The 8136-nt window shown below is 48.5% G+C and overlaps 1 protein-coding gene across 3 annotated transcripts in view; it reads right to left on the reverse strand.

The window, feature by feature from the left end:
• LOC133350745 (bone morphogenetic protein receptor type-1B-like) overlaps positions 1-4294 on the reverse strand; it is a 47932-nt gene extending 43638 nt beyond the window's left edge. For 2 of the 3 annotated variants that reach the window (XM_061565464.1, XM_061565461.1), the window contains exon 1: positions 3908-4294. The gene's annotated coding sequence lies outside the window, so the exon portion shown is untranslated. The remainder of the gene's footprint in view (positions 1-3907) is intronic. The other variant, XM_061565462.1, reaches the window with a different exon arrangement.
• Positions 4295-8136: the final 3842 nt, after the last annotated feature.

An 8136-nucleotide genomic window follows, 5' to 3' on the forward strand; every position in this document is an offset into this window, starting at 1 on the left:
AGTTATAACCTATTCTACACACAGTATGATGTATCACGAACATTTGAATCCGTTTGAATAAAGGAATTGATGTAATGTTACATTGCTCTTAAAGAGCCAACGTTAGTAACGTGACCATGCCTGCCTTCTGTTAGGAGGCAGTGGTCCAGTGGTTACTGCACTGCACAACGGATCCAGCAACCCGATGTTTGATTCCCATCCATGGCAGCCAGCCAAGGCAAGTGCCATCAGAACTCGTCTTGGGATTCCCTGAGGACCACTCAGCCCAAAAAAAGTACCTAGTTAAAAGTGTAAACATCAGCTCTGGTGAAACTAAGCCAGCTAGGAGTGGTGATGGCCACAGCACTCCCTCGTGTGTAGTACTGGCGTTAATAGGCAATTTCCAACAGCCCTTGTCCCAAAAGTCCAAACGTTGAAACGGGGGATCTTTACCACAAACATGGGCCAGGGACAGTACTTTCCATGGACGATATAAACAGAAGTGACAATGCAATGCCGGCAAGATCAAACACGGAGGCCCCAACCGCTTTGTTAATGGGTGCTCTTGAAGAGCAGATTCTCAAGATAGTCCATACCATGGAGCCCTCAAATGGTTTCTCAAACACTGCACGGTATATGTTTTCTAGCCAACCGCAGCTCACGAGATGTCTCACATGGCCAGTGTGTCCACCGTTTATGGCACAGCACAATCGTATTCTCCTGTCTCTGATGGATATTTAACACCCATACATATTCAAATGTTAAGCTCATTCTGCACAAAATGAGCAGCACAAGGTACATGATTAAGTGGCCGGGGCAAAAAGTGAGAGTTTCATTAACATAGACAACTATACTTTAATATTCTTGGTTCTTTCGATAAAGTCACGTAGAAGGGAAATAATAAAACCGAAAGAACCAAGAATATGAATCCCTGCAGTCACGAAAGCTTTAAATCAAAATGTATACTTTTATACTTTATTTTTCGTGATTCGCATACCTTTCCTCGATTTTGCACTCCTATTGTTTGTTGTGCTAACTTGCTGATCCACCCCTATTGGACATTTGTGAAACGGAGCTTCATAGTTCATCAGATTCTTCCAGTCTAAATAAAAAATATGATTCTGAGTTAAAATGGCTGCAGAGAAAAAGTATATAACGTGTTTGTCTTGTGCAGTTTTGCTCATTAAAAAACCTGGACAATTCTACCTTCATAGCGCCGCTCTGCACATTGAACAGAAAACGAAAAGGGATGGTCTGTCTTATACTGTATACCATTCACAATCCATGTCATAACAATATATTATCAAACACGGCCCAAATTAGACTCAACACTTTCATTGGTATGCTTGGCCAGTCCCTTTGAATGAATCTTTATGATAGTAAAGGCAGTACGTTACGTAAAATAAAACGTAAACATAGGAATTTCATACATCATACACATCAGGCAAAAAAACATAATACAGCAGCAGAAATATTTGCAAAGCACTCAGAATAATGCGCAAATGCACAATTAATGACCAAGTTAAAGATTACATCCTGACCAACAATTTTCCAGGGTAGGGTAAGTAGGCAGACATTGTCTAGTTTACCCGACTTGCACAGAACTTGTCAATCTAACCACCCGTTCTGCAAAGCACCACAACGATCCGATCATCTTGCCACAATGTACTGTGACTGGCTGGTTGAAAACAATCATTACTGCAATAGAAAGCAAAAATTCGGCTGAATACTGTTTTCATATCTGATGCGGAGCACTGAGTTCCCGTCTCACTCACTGTAATGATACACTTCATTGATTCCCTAAAGCAGTCAGATTTATCGATGATCCAGCACTAATTAATTCACTCGCTCACTCGTGGTTAGCTACCTACTTATCACTTTTATATCGCTACTACCATGGATATATACCGCCCCATTAACTTCACCGATGTATTATTCCTCCACCCATGTTGAGGACTCGGATCTACCAGGCACCGTTTCGTCTCAAACACAGACCAACACCGTACACAGAGGCCATCAAACAAGCACTTTATAAAGTACTGGATTAAATGTGTTCATGAGTATTTAGGTAGTATATCCCGTGTTACAGTAGCAGTGCATATGCATTTTGAGTATTAGTACGGTTGGATACGCACGGTGCGAAATAAGTTCTACATACAATGCTGTATACATTTCGATTTAAAGCTTTCGTGACTGCAGAGATTCATATTCTTGGTTCTTTCGGTAATGTTTTTAGAATTCGGTAAAAAATAAAAAAAATCTACATTTTAAGAGCCGCAATGCCGGTCCAACCACTCCACCTGAAGTCACAACAGCACTTCTCTCTTCGCTTCTTCTCTCGCGCCGTTTCATTTTCGAATTCCCTCCTCCTCATCGTCTCTTTTCTCAAGCTCGGAATAACCCTGCTCAACCCAAGCGTTGACTCTTTATCCAGGACAACTTTCGGCAGGCGCTGTCTGTGTTTTGTTGGTGACCGCTTGGCGTTTTGAGCCTGTGCTCGGCAACTTTGTAAAATAAATAGGAGACTGGGTAGTCGATTTGAGCAGCAGATATTTGTTGTTAGACCACGGCCCCAGCACGATGTTTCTGCAAGGTGAGCCAGACACGTGGCTACCAACTCAGCTGTCGCTCCATGTGACCCACACAGACTGCATTGATATGAAAACGACTGCACATCTAACACATTGCACAGGTATTCTTACATGCGCTATTGTACGTGCAGATAAACACGTACCAACACGTGTACAACGATCATTAAACAATGCCCTTTAGAAACTACTGCATACAAGCTTTCGTGACTGCAGGAATCCATACTCTTTGGTTCTTTCGGTAGGTATAAAATAAAATAAATCACGACGTTTCGGGCGCAACACAAGCATCCATAATCAGGTGGGAAAGCGTGGCCTGCTGCTGAGGCAGACTGTTTTAAAAAGGTGTGAAATGGGTGTCGCTCAAGGGTTATCAAGAAGTGACCGGGGCTAGTGATGTTAACGTGAGAAATTAGCATGTTAATGTGAGGATTACTGCATACATTTGTGCATGAGTGGTTTGGTAGCAGTGTATATGTCCTGTATTCTGAATATATATTGCTGTACAGTATAAGCCGTGCCTGTTCTTGAATGATGCGGTGTATACAATCCCACGTACCGGTATTAGCGTGCGTATGTGACCCACGTGGATACACACGAATATTGGGTTTACATACGAGCATAAAACGACACACAGCTCTAACATCACGGCTGTATTACAGACGCACCACCAACCCTAAGCCTCAGTCGAACCATTACCTGGCATTAACCAAACACTAACAGCAGCAGCCCTACTGGTTTGAGTAACCACAAACATTACCACTGTCTCTAGCTCTAAAGATGTACTAATAACCCTAACTATAACTTGAAACTTATACAATACTTAGCCCTGATTCTATCCCTGAACAAGACGCGAACGTGACCTGGCTTCGAGTATAAAACTCACCTTTACCCACAGCACTAACCTTAACTGCATCTCTAGTATCAAAGGCTTGACCATACCAATAACTTAACCGTAATCCGAACATCATTTGGCTTTAATCGTAACGAACCCAATCACTGGAATTCGTGGATTTCGCCACAACACGAACCCCAGCCATAACCCTGACACAAACAGCAACACCCAAACCCTCTCACCATTACCTCCACTCCTAGGCCAACATTGTTAATGTTATTTAAGGGCAATCACGCCACGGACCCCCCCCCCGTCCCCACGTCCAACACCCCCGAGGGGCAATGAACCGCCAGTACTGTGTTTGACTCTCATCTCCGTCCACCACTATCGTGCGTGCAGCGCACATCAACTACACAGAGCGAGAGAAACACGACAGCCAGAGAGAGAGGAGGCGTCTGAGGCTCGCACAGGGGACAATCTCGACCTGACCACCGCCAGGACTTACCTACGACGGCGCGGACACGAACATCGAGGGGACGGGGATTTTGAGGAACCTCCACAGAAGGGCAGGGCCCGAGACTCACGTCGAACGCTACCTCCCCCCTCTCTTCTCTCTCTCCTGCCACATGGGCCTCTGCGATCACCCACTCACCACACTGCGCCCTCCGTATGCAAATCAGCCGTTTCGACGCATCACGTTCTCGTTTGTGTCGCCGCCAGGATGAAGCGCCGAAAGTTACTGGAATGCATCGAGTTGTCGAAGTGATAGCCGAGAACACACGAGGTGCCGTGTTTATGGACGTTAAAGGATAATTGGGCGACGTGGCAAATGTAAATCCGCGTCCCTTCAATTTGTTCGTTTCGATCGAGTCCGCGGCTCTGCGCCGCGATGACGTCGCTACGCTTGTGCGTGACGCTCTAAGAGCCCGAGACGTCATGTCACCAGTCGCGAGGCTGCACCGAGGTACATGGCGCGACATGACGTCATTCGTTAGTCGTAATGGGGTCGCCGAGTCGGGAGCGTCACAAAAGTCGTGCGCCTAATCGATTATTTACGAAAATTATCATGAATCATATGAATAGTGCAGGTTAGGACCGCCTGTATTGCCGTAAAACCCTTGAATCGTTCTCCGCATCATTGATATTTCCGTCGTGATTGCTAAGAATATGCTATCTGCGTGACGGGCATTTGTGTTGCGCCCGAAACGTCGTGATTTAATTTCTTTTATTTTACCTACGTGACTTTTTTTGAAAGAACCAAATCAAAATATATTCAGCGAAGCTACGAATGGACCAGCCTGTGACTAAACTACCCCCGCACCTCCCGATTAGCACGGTCGGTGGCTACGTACGGTGCGAAAGAAGTCCACGTCTCGGACTGAACGGGGCTGATCCTGGATAGCGCTTGGGCGTGCGGACACAACGCGCCCCGGGTTGTCATAGGCGGCTGTGGAGTTGTGCGACGTTATGTGCAGTGCAGAAGAAAAACAACAACAACAACATTGTTCTACTGTACTCCTTTGCCCCCACGTCTATGCCTCCCCTGGCTTCAACGCGCACTGAGCGGCGTGGTGAAGAACGTTCAAAAGAACGTCGTGGCGGAAACCCGAGGTCACATAAGCCCCCGGTTCTCTCACATAAACCACGTTGCGACGTCATTTTATGTCTGTCGAAGGCAAATGATAACGGCGATCTATTCCTCTTGACGAACTCGACACGATACGCTAATCAAAGTTGTGTTTCGTCTGCGCATTCGTCCTTGGACATGACGTGACAACAGAACGATCTGTGCCAAAAAAATAAAAATAAATACATTTTTTACTTCAGTTTATTCGGGACCCCAGGGTCCCGCCATGAGGTTCAAATAACCCCCGAGAGCCCCACAGCCTGCACGGTGTGGCAAGCCCCTTATCCAGCAGTGGATTCGTTTTAATGCACATATTACGTGGTGTGCCAGCTGGCCAGGGATTAGGCAAAGACGTTACCCACTTCAACAGAGTATATCCACAATGGAGCTACTGAGGCAAGAGCGAGAATCTGTAATGCCCGATAAACCATTCTTGCATCGCACTGGAACCAGGTCATTAGAGTTCAATCTAACCTATATAATTCATTTTTTGTCTGTTTGTCTGTCCGTCCGTCTGCGTACGCTCCCTACTGGGGGATTTAGCTCTCGGACCGTGGGGTTCGGCGAGATTAAATTTTGCAGGTGGGCACGCCCCCGGCCCCGCGGTAAACTTAGGCATTTCCGATTTTTCGTCTCTAAACTTTAAATCGGACCGATTATCGATTTAGTGCGATTTCTCTTTAGTTATTTATCAAAATTATTTATTTATTTAATACTAGCAGAAGTACCCGGCGTTGCCCGGGTGAAAAATATATTTCTTACTACCCTTACATATATACACAGATACTAAGGTATTGTCAAAGCCCGGTGGGCTTTGACAATACCTTTCACCACTCACAACTCACCCTCACCACTCATCGTCACCACTCCCACTCACTACTCACCCTCACCATTCACCATCACAACTCACCACTCACCAATCTCCCTCACGGATCTCCCTCACCCTCACCACTCACCCTCACCACTCACCAATCACCACACACCCTCACCACTCACTCTCACCACTAACCCTCACCACTCACTCGCACCATTCACCCTGACCATTCAGCCTCACCACTCACCACTCTCACCATTCACCCTGACCATTCAGCCTCACCACTCACCCTGACCACTCACCCTCTGCCTCACCACTCACGCTTACCACTCACCCTCACCACCACCACTCACCCTCACCACTCACGCTCACCACTCACTCTCTCCACTCACCCTCACTACACACTAATCACCCTCACCACTCACCCTCACTAATCACCCTCACCACTCACCACTCATCCTCACTACTTACTACTCACCTTCACTACTCACCTTCACCACTGCCCCTCACCCTCACCACTCATCCGCACAACTCACCCCTAACCACTCACCCTCACTACTCACCATCACCACCTACCCTCACCATTCACTACTCACCCTCACCACTGACCCTCACCACTCATCCTCACCACTCACCATCACCATAAACCCTAACCACTCACCCTCACCACTAACCCTCACCACTAACCCTCACCCTCACGACTCACCCTTACTACTCACCACTCAACGTCACCACTGTTCGTCACCACTCACCCCTCAACATCACCACTCACCCTCACCACTCACCATCACCACTTACCCTCAACACTCACCCTCACCCCTCTCCCTCACCACTCTCCCTCACCACTCACCGTCACCACTCACCCTCACCACTCACCCCTCACCATCACAACTCACCCAAACCACTAACCCTGACCCCTCACCACTGACCACTCACCACTCACCCTCACCACTAACCATCACCACTCACCCTTACTACTGACCACTCAACCTCACCACTCTTCGTCATCACTCACCCTCACCACTCACCCCTCACCACTCACCCTCACCACTGACCCTCACCACTCACCCCTCACCACTCACCCTCACCACTCTCCCTCACCACTCACCACTCACTCTCACCATTCACCCTTACCATTCAGCCTCACCACTCACCCTCACCACTCACCGTCACAACCACCACTCACCCTCACCACTCAACCTCACCACTCAACCTGACCCTCACTACTCACCATTCATCCTGACCAATCACCACTGACCAATCACCACTCACCACTCTCCACTAACCCTCACCACTCAACCTCACCACTCCCCCTCACCACCCACCACTCACCCTCACCACTCACCCTTCCTGCTCACCACTCAACCTCACCACTGACCACTCACCACTCACCCTTACCCTCACCACTCACTCTCACCACTCACCCTTACTATTCACCACACACCCTCACCACTCACCCTCAACATCAACACTCACCCTCACCATCATCACAAATCCTAACCACTCACCCTCACCACTCACTCTCACCACACCCTCAGCACTCACCCTCCCCACTCACCCTCACCACTTAACCTCACCACTCAACCTCACCACTCACCCTCACCATTCACCCTCAACACTCACCCTCACCCCTCTCCCTCACCACTCTCCCTCACCACTCACCGTCAGCACTCACCACTCACCACTCACCCCTCACCATCACCACTCACCCTCACCACTAACCCTGACCGCTCACCATTGACCACTCACCCTCACCACTAACCCTCACCATCACCACTCACCCTTACTACTCACCACTCAACCTCACCACTCTTCGTCATCACTCACCCTCACCACTCACCCCTCACCACTCACCCTCACCACTCACCCTCACCACGCACCCCTCACCATCACCACTCACCCTCACTACTCTCCCTCACCACTCACCACTCACTGGCACCATTCACCCTCACCATTCAGCCTCACCACTCACCCTCACCACTCACCCTCACCACTCACCACTCTCCGTCACAACCACCACTCACCCTCACCACTCACCCTCACCACTCAACCTCACCACTCAACCTCACCCTCACTACTCACCATTCATCCTGACCAATCACCACTGACCAATCACCACTCACCACTCTCCACTAACCCTCACCACTCACCCTCACCACCCACCACTCACCCTCACCACTCACCCTTCCTACTCACCACTCAACCTCACCACTGACCACTCACCACTCACCCTTACCCTCACCACTCACTCTCACCACTCACCCTTACTATTCACCACACACCCTCACCACTC

Source organism: Lethenteron reissneri, chromosome 34 (genome assembly GCF_015708825.2).
Source record: "Lethenteron reissneri isolate LAM-NWPU_2019-01 chromosome 34, ASM1570882v1, whole genome shotgun sequence".
NCBI lineage: Eukaryota > Metazoa > Chordata > Hyperoartia > Petromyzontiformes > Petromyzontidae > Lethenteron > Lethenteron reissneri.